The sequence below is a fragment of the Salvelinus namaycush genome, chromosome 6 (assembly GCF_016432855.1).
Source record: "Salvelinus namaycush isolate Seneca chromosome 6, SaNama_1.0, whole genome shotgun sequence".
Taxonomy (NCBI): domain Eukaryota; kingdom Metazoa; phylum Chordata; class Actinopteri; order Salmoniformes; family Salmonidae; genus Salvelinus; species Salvelinus namaycush.
In genome coordinates this window covers 8,912,238-8,932,626 of record NC_052312.1, presented here as the reverse complement: position 1 = coordinate 8,932,626, position 20,389 = coordinate 8,912,238, and the positions used below count along the sequence as shown (strand labels likewise).

General features: G+C 40.7%; 1 pseudogene; it reads left to right on the top strand.

Moving 5' to 3' along the window:
• Positions 1–5,778: 5,778 nt before the first annotated feature.
• On the top strand, positions 5,779–8,709 carry LOC120049597 (annotated as a pseudogene).
• Positions 8,710–20,389: the final 11,680 nt, after the last annotated feature.

The window sequence follows — 20,389 nt, the reverse complement described above, 5'->3', positions numbered from 1 at the left end:
TTTCTCCTTCTTCTCCCAGACTGGCTCTGGTCCACTCCTCGGCTCCGCCAACTGCTCCATGTGCCCCCCCAAAAAAATTATCTTGGGTTTCTGTGGCCTACCTCCCTGACGTCGTTGCTGTCCTCTCTTACTCCTAGGCGACTCCTCAGCCTGCGTCCAGGGTCCTGCTCCGTCCAAAATTTCCTCCCATGTCCATTCCTCCTTAACAAGCTGCTAGGTCCATTTTTGGTGGGTTCTTCTGTCACGTTCGTCGTAACGAGGAGACCAAGGCACAGCGTGGTATGCGTACATTCTAATTTATTAAACGAATGAACACTAAACAAAATAACAAAACGGACGTGAAGCTATATAACACAAGTGCTGACAGGCAACTACACATAGACAAGAACCCACAAAACCAAAATGGAAAATGGCAACCTAAATAGGATCCCCAATCAGAGACAACGATAAACAGCTGTCTCTGATTGGGAACCAATTCAGGCCACCATAGACCTACAATATGCCTAGACTAACAAACACCCCTAGACATACAAAAACCCTAGACAAGACAAACAAGCATACCCACCCTCGTCACACCCTGACCTGACCAAAATAATACAGAAAACATAGATAACTAAGGTCAGGGCGTGACACATGTCCACATTACAATATATCCTTGGTAGGTTGCTGCTTGACCTTGTGATTTTGAGTTTGAACACTGAATGTGCAGGAGCTATGGAATGATAGTGGTGCTAATACCTGGACAATCTGAGGCTTTGCAGCATTAGTGGAGAGGCAATTTTCTTTTTCCATCATTTTACTCTACATAGACAAAATATGTGATGTTTTTATGAGTTGTGAGTCTCCCTCTGCCATCTCTGCCTAGAATTTTTTTTCTGCACTGAGCAAATTTCAGGTCTGATGAGCACAAACTTGAACATTCTGCAAATTCTGTGCTATAACTGTGAACACTGAAGATGTACTCGATTTAAGTTCCAGTTCCAGACTGTGGTCAAGTAGACTACTGTGGCTATTTGATCATAATTGTAGGTCTACCAAAAACAATGGAGAATGGATCCCATAACATTTTAACATGGAAATAGCTGTTCTATCATTCAGCCTACAGTAGCAGCCAATATGTGGTGTTCAATGTAGGCCTACATTTCATGAGACTTGGACATTAAAACTTCTTGTCAATAGGGGGGCGCCATTTCGACTTTGTAAAAATTCGTTCCCAAATTAAACTGCCTCGTACTCAATTCTTGCTCGTACAATATGCATATTATTATTACTATTGGATAGAAAACACTCTCTAGTTTCTAAAACCGTTTGAATTATATCTGTAAGTAAAACAGAACTCAAGTTGCAGCTAACTTCCTGTCAGGAAGTTAGAAATCTGAAATCGATGCTCTGTTCCAGGGTCAGTTTATTAAATTGCATGTTATCTATGAGTCGACATGCACTGCATACGATTTCCCCTAGATGTCAGTAAGCAGTGAGAATTGGAATGGTGTTGCTAGGCAGATCTGAGGCCATATAAAGGCTCATGGAACCGGGGGTGCACTCTTTTCAATGTTCGTCATGGCGCAAAGGAGGACCTCAGGATGGCATTCTGAAAAGCTCTCGTTATAGGCCTTAGATATATCCGGCTCTGATTTTATTCGATATAGGTGTTAAAGACATCATAATGTAGTTATTTTAAACCGAGTTATATCAGTTTATATCAGTATATTGCGATTTTCTGATATTTCTTTGTGCTGCGTTATGAAGAGTTGGGCACGTCTGGGCCACATAGCTAATGTTTGCTGCTAATTCCTAAGTTGAAGACGGCAATCTACAACCGAGCAACGATGATTCTGGACAAAGGACCACTTGCACAAGATTCTGATGGAAGCTCATCAAAAAGTAAGAACTATTTATGATGTTAATTCGTTGTTCTGTTGAAAAATGTAAAACTATTATTCCGCCATTAATTTCGGTGCGGTCTCGCTTTAGCGCACGCTGTATGTCGTAGTAACGTTAATTTTAAAAATCTAACACAGCGGTTGCATTAAGAACTAATGTATCTTTCAATTGCTGTCCAACCTGTATTTTTTAGACAAGTTTATGATTAGTTATTGATTAGATTAGGTGCCTCTCCCAAGATTTCTCCCGACATTTTGTTGGCAGCTTGGCTACTATTCTCATTGTATAACCACGATTTGTGCCGCTAAATATGCACATTTTCGAACAAACAATATATGTATTGTGTAATATGATGTTATAGGACTGTCATCTGATGAAGTTTTGAGAAGGTTAGTGAAAAAATTAATATCTTTTGCTGGTTTATTCGCTATCGCTAACGTGCATGAATCAATGCTGCTGTGTGGTTGGCTATTGTAGTAAGCTAATATAATGCTAAATTGTGTTTTCGCTGTAAAACACTTAAAGAATCTGAAATATTGGCTGGATTCACAAGATCTTTGTCTTTCATTTGCTGTACGCTGTGTATTTTTCATAAATGTTTTATGATGAGTATTTAGGTAATTCACGTTGCTCTCTGTAGTTATTCTAGTTGCTTTGGTGAGAGTTGTGATGGTGGCTGCAATGTAAAACTATGATTTATACCTGAAATATGCACATTTTTCGAACAAAACATATGCTATACAATAAATATGTTATCAGACTGTCATCTGATGAAGTTGTTTCTTGGTTAGTGACTATTTATATCTTTATTTGGTCGAAATTGTGATAGCTACCTATGCAGGAAAAAAATGGTGGGAAAAAAAAGTTGTGTCTTTTGCTATGGTGGTTAGCTAATAGAAATACATATTGTGTCTTCCCTGTAAAACATTTTAAAAATCAGAAATGATGGCTGGATTCACAAGATGTGTATCTTTCATTTGGTGTCTTGGACTTGTGATTTCATGAACATTTTATTATATGATATCCCTGTGGCTTTAGGCTAGGCTATGCTAGTCAGCTTTTTTGATGGGGGGGATCCCGGATCCGGGTTTGTGACTCGTTAGAGGTGTAACCTGTTTATCCACTTGTCCTTCAGACATGGAGGTGACTGAAAATAGTGTTGTGTTGTTTGATGCAAGAAACCACTTTACAAAATAAAATGCATTATTATTCCCACACCATTATTACAAATAATCGGACTGTCACGACTTCCGCCGAAGTCGGCCCTTCTCCTTGTTCGGGTGGTGTTCGGCGGTCGACGTCACCGGCTTTCTAGTCACCACCGATCCATTTTTCAGTTTCGTTTTGTTTTGTCTGTATTACACACACCTGGTTTCAATTCCCCTATCATGTTCCCTATTTAACCCTCTGGTATTCATTTCTGTTTTGTCCGTGATTGTTTGTTGCGTTAGTGGTTGTTGTAAATACGTTTGTGTTTGTTATTATTCCATTTGAGGAATTATTGCTGAATTTGAGTAAACGCTGTGGTTTCGCTCAACACCTGTGTCATGCGCTTGACTCCGCTACTTCTCTGCACACAACCCTGACACAGACAAATGATGCTACCCTCTGCCTATTAGCTACTTAGCTTATTAAAGCCTGTCTCATAATACATAAACAACAATACCCCTTCAAGAAAAAAAAGCTCTTTACCTGACTCGCTTTTCAAAGATGTCTAGAAATGTACAAGTTCTGTGTTCTTGTAGATAGCAATCACTCCCCCATTGCTGTCTACAAATGATCTAGAACTGGGCTAATAACTCACTAGCTAGCAAAGGATATGAACAAATGTGCACACATAGCTACATGTAGCTCTCGCTTCGATCTCAAACAAGCATGTCTACTCACGACCACTCATGCTGTAAACACAGTCCAGTTTAAAGTGAATGGCACAGATCCATATGTGGCAATGGTCTATTTGCATATAGGCCTACTGCAGCTCTGATTGGTTATGGCACACTGGTCGGTGCAGAGTCTAGAATCAAATGTACACTTTCAGGTTCAAAATCTGTTTGGCTAAATTATTTTCATAGTTACAAATCAGGTCACCCTACCAAACTTTCCTTCTAAAACAGACTGTAGGTCTGTCTGCTGCCTTTTCGTTGTCACAGCCTAAATGCCAATCACCAGAGGAGGGGACTAACCTCTGGTAATTCGTAACACATACATAAAGGCTTAATGATGTAAACACAAATGTATTAACACTTAGGGAATTATCAATAACAGCTAAAACAAATAAACATTAAAGACATGTTAAAACTATACATTTTCTTTTATTTGTACTACATTTTTACATTGAATATTAGACAGGGCTGTGAATAGTGTAGCTTGTCCCTGAGCTGGTGGACGAATGGTTCTGTCTGCTGGAGGTACTGCATGTTGGTTCCAATCTTAAAGTAACAACAAAGAAAGTCAGCAGGTCTGTTAGGAAATGCCTTTGTCACACCATCTGGATAATGGCATTTCTGTGCTGCGCCAAAAACTCTAAATGGGAAGATGGGAAACTCGTGTTATTATATTCCTCTTTAATTTACAAATATCATGACATGACTGTGAGACATCGCTGTATCTAGGGGGATTTGTATTTAGCTGAGCCTGCTACAGTAGCCAGCAAAATGATTATAAATAATGATTGACAGTATGTAATCTAACTCAACACTTAACTACTAAAAACTCATTTAAATTACAATAAATAAAGGTCAATTTACTTGTTTTTCACTGTCCAGTGTAAGTACAAGTGGTGCATTTGACTTGCAAACTCATCACATGATCAGCGTATCACACCCTGATCTGTTTCACCTGTCTTTGTGCTTGTCTCCACCCCCCTCCAGGTGTCGCCCATCTTCCTTCTTATCCCCAGTGTATTTCTACCTGTGTTCTCTGTTTGTCTGTTGCCAGTTCGTCTTGTCAGGTCTTACCAGCGTGTTTTCCCGTCTCACTGCTTTCTCAAGTTCTGTTTCTTTGTTTCTCCGGTTCTGACCATTCTGCCTGCCCTTACCCCGAGCCAGCCTGCCGTTCTGTACCTGCCTGACTCCGACCCGTTTACGAACCTCTGCCTGTCCTGACCCCGAGCCTGCCTGCTGTTATGTACCTTATTGACTCTGCCTTGGATTACAGACCTCTGCCTGCCTTTAACCTGTTTTTTGCTTGCCCCCTGTTTGGGTCTTTAAACATCTGTGACTCTAGCTGTCTGCATCTGGGTCTTATCCTGAGTTCTGATACAGCAACTCCTCAGCCACTAAAAACTACTTCGGGTCATGGAATTTCAGAGATTTTCAAAATAAAAGTCCCCCACATAATAGTAGAAAATTGTAAATGACCATTCATAATACAGTATATGAGAAATTATTGTCTAAACATTAACAATGATTCATATTTGTTCATATTTAAGTGACATTTATATTAAATTTGTGTTTTAAAACATGTTCCAAGTTTAAATAAATGCCCCCAATGCGAAACACTGTATATGGAATGTATATGGAACGGCTCATAATAATGGCCATAACAGAGCAAATGTAATGGCATCAACCACCTGGAAAACATGTGTTTGATGTATTTGATACCATTCCACTGATTCCGCTCCTGTCCTTACCATGAGCCTGTTCTCCCCAATTAAGGTGCCACCAACTTCCTGTGATGGAATACATATTGACTTAGAGCAATAACTATTCTGGGTGCAGCAGTAAAAGTATTGTAGGGAATACTCAGTAGGGTCTGTAGAATGTACAGTGCCTTCGGGAAAGTATTCAGACCGCTTGACTTTTTCTTCATTTTGTTACTTTACAGCCTTATTCCAAAATGTATTAAATCGTTTTTTTGCTCATTAATCTACACACAATACCCCATAATGACAAATCAAAACCTGCTAATTTATAAAAATAAAGAATTACATTTACATAAGTATTCAGACCCTTTACTCTATAAATGTAATTTTTGAAGTGGTTACTGTTGCACAAAGGCTGTTACGGTTATGGGTCAATGTTTTACAACTGGCTCACTTCTGAAAGGGGTAAAGCAACAGTCACATGGGAAAATGTGACATTCTTAATCTGGTGTGCCTCGGCCAGGTCAACAGGATTTTTTGGGGTTCTTGTCTAGGTCTGATAAACGCACACCCTGTTTTAGGAAATCAAATACAGCCAAGTGGAGAAATCATGTTGTTGTATTTTGAGTGTAACAGCCACATGCTATGCAAACACAGAGTAGATGAACAGCTTATTTATGTCAATATCAGGGGGATTGGCGACTGGGGCCATGTGGAAGCGCCTGTCCAAATATATCTGCATCTTCCTCCTGCTGACCCTGACAGGCCTTGTCTTCCTTTTACGCAACAACAACATTCTGGAGGTGAGGAGAGAAAGTGTTCTTCTCCCATTACCATCTACCTACATTAGCCTACCACCAGTGGAGGCTGCTGAGGGGAGGACAGCTCATAATAATGACTGGAATGGAATAAATGGAGTGGTATCAACCACATGGAAACCACGTCTTTGATGTGTTTGATGCCATTCCATTTGCTCCATTCCAGCCATTATTATGAGCCGTCATCCCCTCTGCAGCCTCCATTGCTTACCACCCATTCCCCCTTAGTGACCTCTATTCTCCTCCACAGCGGAAATTGGACCCACACAGGATCCACTCAGAGGGCCCTCCTCCCCTGGACCGCGAGCGACGCTTCTGTAGCCACTTGGGTACAAATCCCTCACCTGAGGAGGCTCTGGAGGAGCGTTACCTCCTGGAGTCCATCGCCTGGCCAGAGCCTCAGCCATGGTCCACGTCTTCACCCCTGAACCAGACCAGTGACCCTGCACACAGCCTGTTTGCAATCCTCCCTGCAGGGGGTAGGAGAGAGTGGCACGTGGGGGACCAGCTGGAGGCTCTGGTCATTATGAAAGATTTCCAGGGACTTCCCAAGAGCCATGGCGGGGACTTCTTGCTGGCCCGGCTGCACTCCCCAGAGCTGGAGGCGGGTGTTGCAGGACATGTGTTGGACCACGGGAATGGGACTTATTCTGCCATTTTTCCATTACTGTGGGAGGGGTCTGTATGGGTGGACGTGACATTGGTCCATCCTAGTGAGGCAGTTCCTGTTCTACGGCGCTTACGTGAGGAACACCCCGACAGGGTGCTTTACAAGAGCCTGTTTCGCTCTGGATTACTGTCTGAGACCACCATGTGTAACCTGTGCCTGCCAACTAACCAGCAGCCGCTGTGCAATTACACAGACCCCCCACAGGTGAACCCTGGTACTGCTACAAGCCCAAGCTGCTGCTGAGCTGTGATACACGGATCAACCACTTCAAGGCAGGCTACCAGAAAGATCTGATAACCAAGAAAGAAGCACTGCTTTTCCAAAGGTAAGTGCGGGGTAAAAAAAGAGTGGTTTTGGGAATAAATGTAAGTTTTACCTTGGACATATATATTTGCCTTTTGTCATATATAAATTACAGAGTATGGTTCTGGGGAATGTTATTGCTTGCTTTCAAATGTAAAATGATTCTCTATCTTTTTTAGTGGCGTAAACCTCAAAACACGTATTCATGCTAAGGCGTATGACAGTGTCACTGTGCTACCTAAGAAAAAAGGTAGGAGTTTTGTAGTGTGAAGAAAATCTGAGTTTCTGTAAAGTGGTGGTAGCTGGTGCCTCATGGCTCCTCTTGTATTTCAGACAAACAAGAGGTGGAAAGCAACAGTGAAAAGGCAGCGCCTATCAGAACCACAGCCTCTGGGTATTACTTCCAAGGGTCATGGCGGGGGCTGGGTGGTGTCGTGATGCACCAGTTTAACGACCCCACTGCCATTACTCAGTGTCTGAAGGGCAAGTTGGTGTACATGTATGGAGACTCCACCGTCAGACAGTACTACGAGTTCCTCACCAGCTTCTTGCCAGGTGACTGCTGTTTGCCAATACAATTACATCTCAAACTCAGCTGTCTCAGGTGTATTCAAATTCTCTCTCCCTCTCTCTCCCTCAACATTTATCTCCCTCTCTCTGTCAAAGAGCTGAGGGAGTTCAACCTTCAAAGTCCTGTGAGCGCAGGGCCCTTCATGGCAGTGGACATCCCCCATAACATCCTGCTGAAGTACCGGAGCCATGGTCCCCCCATCTCCTGGACCCCTATCAGCGTCAGTCAGCTGCGCTATGTAGCTAACGAGCTGGATGGCCTTGCCGGGGGCTCAGACACTATTGTCGTCATCAGCATTTGGGCTCATTTCAGCACCTTCCCTGTGCAGGCCTACATTCGCCGACAACGCCACATTCGAAGGGCGGTGGTGCGGCTTCTGGACCGGGCTCCGAAAACCGTGGTAGTGGTGCGCTCAGCCAACCTCCGGGCCCAAAGCCTACAGGAGAGCCTCATCTTCAGTGACTGGTTCTCAGTGCAGTTGGACGGGGTACTCAAGGCCATGTTCAGGGGCCTGAATATCTTGTTATTGGACACCTGGGAGATGACCCTTGCCCACCACCACCCTCACGATATCCACCCATGTCCTCCCATCATCAAGAACATGATAAACACTATCCTCTCTCACGTCTGCCCAGTGAAGAACTAGCAGAGAGAGTTAAATTAGTTCTGCCACAATTCTTCATTGTTCAACACCTGTGCAATATTGATAAAATAACTAGCATGGGCGGAGCATAGTCTGACCGGCATTACATGATTCATCACTTGAGCCCGCAAAATTTTAACAGCTATAGCCTATTTATTGCCTTTACCTCCCTTATCTTACCTCATTTGCACACACTGTTTATATACTTTTCCCCCCTATTGTGTTATTGACTGTATGTTTGTTTATTCCATGTTTGTTTATTCCACTCTGTGTTGTTTGTGTCGCACTGCTTTGCTTTATCTTGGCCAAGTCGCAGTTGTAAATGAGAACTTGTTTTCAACTAGCCTACCTGGTTAAATAAAGGTGAAATAAGATATAAAAAATATATTTTTTTAACAACTGCCAAAACAAAGTAGGCCTCAACACCATTAAGTCAAAATGACAATGGCATCCTACTAGCATATTTGTGACCCAATCCAGGAAACTAGGTGTATGTCGCAACTCACGACTTCACAGGAGAGCTGGTTGAATGTAAACATATTTTTTTATCAAAATGCATTTATTGGCAGAAATGCCTTCTTGAACATGTGAACTTTCATGTGCCTTAATAAAATGTTTATGCCATCTGTAAATATAAATAAAATTGTTAAATTACGAGCCTAGTTGGTTTATCCAAAGAAAAAGTCAGGAACTTCCCGCTAGCCATGATTGGCTGAGATAATGAGTGGGCTGGACATGCCGAGAGATGAGTTTCAGATTGGTCTGCAGTGTAGCATCTTGTGTCTATAAAATGAGCTGCTTGTTATGCGTAGGTAATCCGTTCTACTGCAGTTTTTTTGAAAGATAGGACGTTATCCATACTGCAAATATGTTGCTACTGGTCTCAATAACATTGCTGCCCTGAATTTATCAGGCGCTATTGACAAAGGTCAGTGGGAAAAAGTTGTGATGGACTACTTTCTGGAGGACGATCGTGCCAAGTTGACTCTCTCTGACTCTGAAAATGAATCAGACGATGACGAAATCCCTGATTTAGGTTAGAAAAAATATTGACAAGACATTGTAGAGTCTTCTGATGACAGTGATAGGGAAGAAACGGCGATCAACAGTGTTGTTGTCAAGGAAACATTTGACCGGGTTTTGAAATCAGTGGAACACAACAGGCCAAACAAGCTGGGCAAACTAAACAGAAACGACACAGAACATCTTATTTAATAAAAGGGGTTGCAGTCTGCTATGAAGCTTTCATCCATGTATACGGGTAAGAATCTAGCTACAGTTTCATATATTATACGTTTCTAATTTTGTCAGAACATAGTTTTCAATTGCAAGTTAAAGCTTGCTGTAAGGTAGCCAGCTGGAGTTTGATGGCTGGCTAACACTGAACCTATTTGGTTAACTTTAGCTAGCTATGACAATTGGTTTGTATTGCTAGTCACGTTACTCTATGGATTGGGATTATAGTACATTTTTTAGTTAGCTAACGTTAATGTGACATGTCTAAACAAAAGACCCCAAGTTAAATCTTGCTGTTAGCTAGCTAACATTAGATGGCTGGCTTGCTAGCTAACATTAACTCACGTGTATGAAGTGTGTGTAACGTTCATTTTCTCAGCATGCCATTTCGCATTGCTAGTTATAGCCTAATGTTAGCTAACTAACGTAAACTCATGTAAACTCGTACATCGCCTTGGTCCGTACAATTGCCCTTATTTTAGCGCCCCAAAAACGTAATACTTCCAGATCAACTAATGTCAATACCATTGTAAAGTCCAATTTCTCCCCTTTCCAACAGAATCAATTACATGACCTAAACGCTGCCCGTTTCTGCATAATTCAAGCTGGCAATGAGCCCCGTCGGGTCTTTTTAAAAATGGCAGGTGGGGAAGCGAAACTAATGCATGATAGTGAGAAGTAGAGATGTTGTGTGGGAAAATTGCTTTTTTTCACTCGATCTGTCCAACTTATCACCTCATCGCCTCTAAAGTGTAAATAAAACACTATAAAGAGTTTATATAATGTGTCATTACATAACTATTTGAAGGTTTGTGTCGAATTTGAATCGGGTTTTTAGGGCGGTGCTAAAGTGATCTTAGAAGTAAACAGCGGCTTTGAGAATGATGATCGCATGCAATGATGATGCAAAAAATGACTAGGTATCCCCCCTTACCGCCGTCACTGTCCATTTCTTGTTTTTAAACTATGAGAGAAGTGCTACACCTGGTGGAGAGAGATTGTAAGAGAAATAGTTGCTTTATGCGTGCTGTATGTTACGTCATGACACGTCACGATGTAACGGAGGGTCCGTTTTTTTCAACTTTTCTCCAATAGTATAGAGCCATTACCATGTCGATCAACGCTTGAATAGAAACCTAGTTCACACCACCGATTTTGAAGTCAACACAGTCGCTACAGTCCCATTAGTTTTCTTTGTAGCCTCGTTTGAATGTTGCGGTTGCGCACATTTGTACGGAATGGGGTGAGTTTACGTTAACTAGCTAGCATTGAACCTATTTGGTTAACTTTAGCTAGCTATGACAATCGGTTTGTATTGCTAGTTAAAGCTTGCTGTTAGCTAGCCAGCTGATGTTAGCTAGCTAACATTACGTGTATGAACTGTGTGTAGTGATGTTCTCAGAATGCCATTTCGCACCAATTGTATAATAATGCTAAAATATTTGTGCCTGGAATTTGTCTTTCAGCATCAGTAGAACACTCTTGACTCTCCTCCACCAGTCATACAAGGAGAATGGTCTAATGCCTCCCATCAAAAAGAGAGCTGGCCCAAGCAAGCAAAGGCAGCAGCGCAGTCATCAACCTACATGCACCATTTCTTCACCAACTACGGAGTTGGGGAAACACGTACTCTGGTATTGTGCCTGACGGACCATGCACATGCTCCACCACAGTCTGAACCTTCACTTCATGATCACAGGCCACACCAAGTTTGCCTCCAACTGGTCCTTCGGCCTCATCAAGCAGCGCTTCAGAAAGACCAGAGTGAACACTTTGTTTGAGATTGTGGGTGTTGTGAAGGACAGCACTGTGACAGGGGTCAACATCCCACAGCTGGTTGGACTGGAGGATGGTACGGTGCTGGTGGAAAGCTATGGCGCATCAACCCCTGACTCAGTACTTCAAGCCACTGCCACAGATCAAGCAATGCCAGCACTTCAGGTGAAAATCATTGTCATTGAATTGTATGAGGTTATTCTTCTTATCTAAATTTGGGAGGTGAATTGATGTTGTGCAGGGTAGTAATGTCTTCAGATTTTTTGTTGTTTGTTATTCCCTGTTTTACAGCTTCGATGCTCTGGAGCCAGATGTTGTTGTCACCAAGGAGCTTTCAGACTGTCGGGACTAGGTTTCAGCTGCTACGCAACGCTGACATCCTTCTTCCCATAGATGGTCTGCCTGTACAAGCATCACCTGGACTGGACACAGCTAAACAAACTTATCTTCTTGACAAGATCAGGGAGTTTTGCGATGAAGAGGCTATGGACATCACATGCCCTGCACCAAAGTCAAAGGCAGGACAGAAACAGGCTTTCCGAATATAGATTCCCTTGTTCATGCGTGGTTCGGACGGACCAGTCATCAGCACTATCTGCAGTGCCTCTATTCAAATTACTCTCTCCTAACACGTTGCTGCTACTATTTTTTTTAAATCCTGCTGCTCAGCCACTTTACCCCTGATTGTATGCATATAACTACCTTATCTATCACTGATATCGTTATTGATATGGTTCTTGTACATACTGTATATTATTGCATTTATATTGACACCATCTATTTCTGATATTGCTACTATGCAAGTAACCATTTGGCAGTACCGTTTACACCTTCTGTAGAGACCATCCACTTAGCAAGACAGCAAAATATTGATGTATAAAATGAATATTGATATGTGTGGTCATAACATGATTTTGTGACATACCACAACATTATCATGTGACCATATCAAGTGTCCACCAATAAATATATGGCGCATAAAACGGTTTATATACTGTACATGTGTACCTCACTCAGGTTTCAACTCAGGTGCATGGCCTTAACTTATGTATGGAATATTATGTGATAAGTGCATGTGTAAAAGTATATAAAGTATGCTAATGTACTGGTGTAAAGGCATTTGGACAGTGGTGTAAAGTACTTCAGAAAAATTATTTAAAGTATTAAGTATTATTGGGGGATATCTGTACATTACTTTACTATTTATATTTTTGGCAACTTTTACTTTTACTTCACTACATCCCCCCCCAAAATAAGGTACTTTTTACTCCATACATTTTCCCTGACTCCCAAAAATACTTGTTAAATTTTGACAGGAAAATTGTCCAATTCACACACTTATCAAGAGAACATCCCTGGTCATCCCTACTGCATCTGATTTGGCAGACTCACTAAACACAAATCTTTCATTTGTAAACTATGTTGGAATGTGGCCCTGGCTATCCGTATTAAAATTAAATACAATTTGACGTCTGGTTTAGTAAGGCATTTGAAATTATTTATACTTTTACTCAAGTATGACAATTTAGTACTTTTTCCACCACTGGATGTGGCTGGGGGTTATAGCATTTCTTTCACATGACCCATCAATTTAGACAAGTGTGTCTGGGTAAGCGTCATCTAATATTTATAACATATTTTTATCTGGACACTTTCTGTTTACCTGGCATTTTTCCTTATTGTAGGCTACTACCACTATTAGTCTTAATCTTTACTACACGACTCACTGTTTAGCACATGACCTCACATGTGAATCCTTAAATAGATGGGTGGGGCTAGCTTAAAAGGGTGTGAACAATGCTGAATGGGTGTAGACAAAGGACTCTCCAGTAGGTACAACACATTCAAAGGCCCTTTTCTCAAAATTGAGTTTATAAGTTTATCAACATTCAAAGCAGAAGTACTTTCCCATTGTTCCTCAAAAATGCAGTGTATGATATACCATTTTGTAGCTCCGAGTCTCTACTTTTATCAAAGGTTAAAAAAAAAATGTTTTTCAAATGTTGCTACATAAGACTGACTTGAGCCGATCACTCACATTTAGTGATAGAAAGACAGCCTCAAATCAACATGTGCCTTTTTGTCTCCAAATGTAGAAAATCGCTAGTTTGACACCCTCAGTTATTCTCAATTATGGGGTTTGCATCTAATTCTTGTATACAATTAATGAGTAAAGATTAAACTATATGTGAAATGATGTAATGTGATGTTAAACCTTTAATGGGAGAGAACTGTATTCCCTTTAAAGTTTAACTAAGTCATTGGCCCGCCCCCGTGAGCACAGACATGATCCGGCATCATAGAACCGCCTTTTCTATTGTTACGAATAAAACCCCCTCCTGAGGAAATCCTCTTCAGACCATGCGTACCTCGGTGGAAACTGAGGGGGCACAGATTTGAGTTTAGACTAAGCAAACCCACAGTGTGAGCTGGGATTGCGAATAGTTATTGAATTCCTAACCATACCACATGGATCATTGGCTACACGGCTGGAAATGGTTAAACTCTGAGACTATCGATCGCTACAGAATAAGAGTAAATCTTAGATACTAATTACTAGTCTGCAGCTAGAAAATATGTAAACCTGGGATGCTATTACCGACAACCGCTGAAGCATCTATTCTATGAGAAAATGTCTGAATGGTACTCTGAAGTATCCATTCTAACCACACCTTGATCTTCAGGGAACCAAAAAGAGAGAAAGAGACACGGATGAAATGACTCTCCAGCAGACGGACTGACGATTCTAACAGAGATCACGACGACACCTGGGAGTAAATATATATTGATTCAATTATTCCCGAATGAGTGAGCGTTCATGTGCAAAGGATTAGCATTTCAATTAATATAATTATCAACTGTGTGTGTAGTCACCCCTTTTGTCTTTCCCGCTGCTCGTTCAGTCCACACCCACTTCCCTTTGTCCACCAAGCCGTCATATCGACTTAGCCCACTAGGGAATCGTTATCCTATGTTAGGAACCAATATGTCTACTGTTGTTTGTTTATGCATTTCTGTGATTATTTAGTTAGTTAGTAAATAAATGATTACGACAATTGGTGTATGGATGATTCATAGTAAAGGCTGGGTTCGTGCAGATAACCAACAATTTACGATGTTTGGAATGAGACTAACGTGAGGTAAAGATTAATTCATTAATTAGAAGACTAATTGATCAGATATTAAAATATCTGAAGAGTTATATTAGGAAAATTATAACTTTGTAATCTGAAGATTTTCCTTGGTGCCCCGACTTCCGAGTTAATTACATTTACATGATTAGTTTAATCATGTAATAATAATTACAGAGAATTGATTTGATAAAATAACAGTCCTCACTTTTAATGATGCCAAAGACACGACAGATAGCACAAACAAACAAAAGGGCAGTGTATTCCAGTTTTTCTTGATTGCTCGTGCTCTGAATGAACATGGTCAAATAACTTTGCATGTTTTCCGACCAAGCTACACTAGGCCCAAGATGGACGAGATGGTTACCATCATTTGAACTGTATGCCGATAGCAAATGACTAATTATCGACAACAAAGCAATGGATATGTCTCGTCAAAGGAGGAGAGCTTTACTTTTACATCTCGCTGGACCATATTATTTGTAACCTACAAGAGACCAGGATGGTTACAGATTATGGCTCCATGATCAGAGCATTTCAATCTTGACTTCCTTCCCTAAGCCAATGCATTTGCTAGCCAAACGTTTCAGAAAATTGCACAAAGTCAAGGTGAGACTGTACAACAATTTAGCACTCACCTTAATGCAGGCTGCTAGAGACTGATTTTGCCAGTTATACTGAGAATCAGATCAGGGATGCCATTCTTAACAGATGTACATCAGACTACGTGCACAGGAAGTTACTGTAGGAATGCACTAGGCTAAGGGTAGACAACCCTTGTCCTGGAGTGCTGTAGGCACTTCATGTTTTTGACTTAACTGACCTGGAAAACTAAATGTGTTGAATTTAGGCAATCAATTAACTCAGTTGATCAAATCAAATGTTATTGGTCACATACACATGGTTAGCAGATGTTATTGTGAGTGTAGCGAAATGCTTATGCTTCTAGATCCGACAGTGCAGCAGTATCTAACAGGTAATATCTAACAATTCCACAACAAAACCTAATATCTAACAAATTCCACAACAAAACCTAATACACACAATCTAGTAAAGGAATGGGATAAGAATATATAAATATAAAATATATGGACGAGCAGTGACAGAGCGGCTAAGATGCAATAGATAGTATAGACTAGAAAGTGTAGGATGCAGTATGCAGTAGGTAGGCCTTGAAATACATCCACAGGTACACCTCCAATTGACTCAAATTATGTCAATTAGCCTAGCAGAAGCTTCTAAAGCCATGACATAATTTTCTGGAATTTTCCAAGCTGTTTAAAGACACAGTCAACTTAGTGTATGTAAACTTCTGACCAACTGGAATTGTGATACAGTGAATTATAAGTGAAATAATCTGTCTATAAACAATTGTTGAAAAAATGACAAAGTAGATGTCCTAAGCGACTTGCCAAAACGAAAGTTTGTTAACAATAAATTTGTGGAGTGGTTGAAAAACAAGTTTTAATGACTCCAACCTAAGTGTATGTAAACTTCCGACTTCAACTGTATATAGGTTAAGAACTTTTTTGAAAGAGCACAGTTTGAAAGATATGGCAAATAGAAATCAAACCAGATGGACATCATAAATATGTGGGACAGGTTGAGGGTAGAGGAATGACAAGAGTTAAAAACAAACAAAATAAAACTATTGTAAAATAGACTCTGTCCATAAAATGTATATAGTATGTATAAGCTGTAAATGCAGGCCTAAGTGATGTTGTTGACTAGTTTGCTCCAATTGGGAGAGGGGTGGTAGGGTTGGAGAGTTTTCACTCAGGCCCCCCTTCCATCATTGGGGAACATCCCGCGCTCCCCGCGAGTGCGTGCGCAACGTCTATTTCTATGGGCACAAGCCCCATTCATGACACAAACTGTGTATGCCTTTCTTGTTGGCGGAGAGAACATTTTGCAGGTTTTAAAGCTCATTTTCTTGCAATTCTGTACATTTTGCCATTTCTAAGGTGTATTCATGTGATATTTGAGCGACTCAAACATTACTATCTCAAGGCCATCAGACTGTTAAATATCCACCACTAGCTCATTAGAGGTTGCTGCCCTAAATTCATAGACTTGAAATCACTAGCCACTTTAATAATGGAACACTAGTCACTTTAACAATGTTTACATATTTTGCATTACTTATCGCATCTCATATTCCCAAACAGAGGCGGGACCACTTTGTTATGGTGTTAACTGCAGATTGTCCCCTTTAAGGGATTGTCCATCCACATTCCAATGCCAAGAGTGTGCAAAGCTGTCATCAAGGCAAAGGGTGGCTACTTTGAAGAATCTCACCTATATTTCGATTTGTTTAACACTTTTTTGGTTACTACATGATTCCATATGTGTTATTTCATAGTTTTGTTATGTCTTCACTATTATTCTACAATGTAGGGGAAAAAAGAAAGAAAGAAAAACCCTGGAATGAGTAGGTGTCCAAACTTTTGACTGGTACTGTATATATCATAATAATATATATGTTTTTAAATTGCCTGCGCCCCCCTTGCGACCCCTCACGCCTGATGTTACTGTCTAAATGACTTAAGTACAAATTATGCGCGATTTCACTTGACATAAAATATTTGCTCTCACCCGGAAACAGTTCAGAGGCATTTGAACTACACAGAAAACACGGCCACTTCAAACTTAAGCTGGGAAGACAGCAAACTGGCTAAATTTCATTTCGTTTGGCCAGTTTTTCTATTGACATTTCTTTGTATACAGTGCCTTCAGAAAGTATTCATACCTCTTGACTTATTCCACATTTTGTTGTTACAGCCTGAATTCAAAATGTAATAAATATTTTCCTCTCACCCACCTACACACAATACCCAATAATGACAGTGAAAACATGTTTTAAGAAATGTTAGCAAATTTATTGAAAATGAAATACAGAAATCTCATTTACATAAGTATTCACACCCCTGAGTCAATACATGTTAGAATCACCTTTGGCAGTGATTACAGCCGTGAGTCTTTCTGGGTAAGTCTCTAAGAGCTTTCCACCCCTAGATTGTACAATATTTGCACTTTTTTTTATTTTTATACAAGCTCTGTCAAGTTTGTTGTTGATCATTGCTAGACAGCCATTTTCAAGTCTTGCCATAGATTTTCAAACCAATTTAAGTCAAAACTGTAACTAGGTCACTCAGGAACATTCAATGTCGTCTTGGTAAGCAACTCCAGTGTACACTGAGTAAACAAAACATTAGGACCACCTTCCTAATATTGAGTTGCACCTCAGAACAGCCTCAACTCGTCGGGCCATGGACTCTACAAGGTGTTGAAAGCGTTCCACAGGGAGGCTGGCCCATGTTGACTCAAATGCTTCCCAAAGTTGTGTCAAGATGACTGGATGTCCTATGGGTGGTGGACTATTCTTCATACACACGAGGAACTGTAGAGCGTGAAAAACCCAGCAGCGTTGCAGTTCTTGACACAAACCGGTGCGCCTGGCACCTACTACCATACCCTGTTCAAAGGCACTTAAATCTTTTGTCTTGCCTATTCATCCTCTGAATGGTACACACACACACACTCCATGTCTCAATTGTCTCAAGGCTTAAAAATCCTTCTTTAACCTATCTCCTCCCCTTCATCTACACTGATTGAAGTGGATTTCAGTGACATCAATAAGGGATCATAGCTTTCACCTGGATTCACCTAGTCAGTCTATGTCATGGAAAGAGCAGGTGTTCTTAATGTTTTGTATACTCTGTGTATATTTGGCCTTGTGTTTTAGGTTATTGTACTGCTGAAAAGGGAATTTGTCTCCCAGTGTCTGTTAGAAAGCAGACAATCAGGTTTTCCGTTAGGATTTTGCCTCTGCTTAACTCTATTCTGATTATTATTATACTAAAAAACTCCCCAATCCTTGCCGATGACAAGCATACACCATGATGCAGCCATCACCATGCTTCAAAATATAATGTAATATTTGTAGTGACTGGGTGTATTGCTACAGCATCTAAAATGGAATTAATAACTTCATCATGCTCAAAGGGATATTCAATGTCTGCTTTTTGTTTTCTTCACCCATCTACCATTAGTTGTCCTTCTTTGCAAAGTATTGTAAAACCTCCCTGGTATTTGTGGTTGAATCTGTGTTGAAATGCAATGCTGACTGAGGGACCTTACAGATAATTCTATGTGTGGGGTACATAAATAAGGTAGTCATAAAAAAAAAGTCTGTTAGACACTATTATTGCACACAGAGTGAGTCCATTTTGAATTCAGGCTGAAACACGGCAACATTTAGAAAAAGTCAAGGGATGTCAATACTTTCTGAAAGCACTCTGATCCATAAAAACATCCTGCTAATTCATGATTTCGACTGGCTTTGAGACTGTATTACTGGAGATGGCGACTCAGCAGGAGATGGAATTTCAATTTTGAAACAATGTTGCAAATGTCGGAGACAGACAGCAAGATTTATAGAAATCGCTGCTGTTGAAAAACAAATGCTGATCTAAAAGAAATAGCAGATAAGGTCTAGATCCTTTTTTACGGTGCAGATCAAGTTTATAAATTGTCTGACTGGGCTGATGAGACAGTGGATTGTGCAGTGAGATGGAACAGTGAATAGGCATGTCAACGTCATAGTCTTAGCCGGTGGTAACTTGTGGAATAGCCACTGGCTGGAACGTGGTTTTTACCAATCGGCATCCAGGATTAAACCCGTTGTATAATGGCCATTAAAGACTGCCAACGGTTCTGCACATGGGTCATTGGGATCAGTATGATCATTCTGATCTGGATCTGTGATGGTGTGTGAGATCCTCAATCCAGACACATGTGGTTTGAACTTCTGTTAAAATGCATCTCCTAGTCTCACAGCATCAGCATTAGGCCGCCCTAGTTGTGTCTTACATAACAAGATAAACTGTAAGTACAAGTTTATTTTACATAATCTAATTAGGAGTCCAAACAGCAAAGGTGCATTTGCTCTAATTCCAATTTAATCACTTTTTGTGTTTATGTAGTGAAGGCATACAATGACAATTATTTTTAGTCTTCATTTTAATTTGACTTTATTAAGAACAACAGGGCTTTGTGTTGGAGCCTATTTATTCCTTTGTAAGAAATAAGAGGTAGGCTTACCTGTTTGACAAATTAAATTAGGCCATCATGCACTCTTTAAATAGCCTACCTCCGTGTCAGTGGAGCGATCTTAAGTTAAAACCAGGGCCCGGTTTACCAAAACCATTGTTATTAACATTGCAATTTAAAACGCTCAGAATCTAACGCCTGCCTCAGACCACTCGTAGAACAGCAAAGTTGCCAATGTCTTTGCAATTGTTACAAGCAAGCGACCCTTACAAGAAAAGATTGCACTTTTGAAAATGCAGTAAAAGTGCAGTAACTGCAGTCGACTGTGGTATTTTCGACGCAGTAATTGCAGAATAACTGCAGTTTTGGTTTTATGTTATGTCCGAGGAGCAGAAGGAGCGTGCTTTGGACCTGAAAAAATATAGGATTGGAATGTGTCGTGTGGATCTGCGAATCAGGGCGCCTATCAAGGGGGTTCTCTCTGGAGTCATGCTAGAAGTAAGTGAAAAGGATGTAATTGAAGAAGTTGATGCAGTGGGTGGTGCACACCGACTGACTCGTATGGTGGATGGAGTGAGGAAGCCCAGTGGTTGGTACACGCCGACTGACCCGAAGAGTCTCTCTCTTTGTACATATATTTGGATTATGTGAGATATCCTGTAAGAGCTTTCGGGCCCAAACCCCTTGCAGTGTGATAAATGTAAACTATTTGGACATGTGTT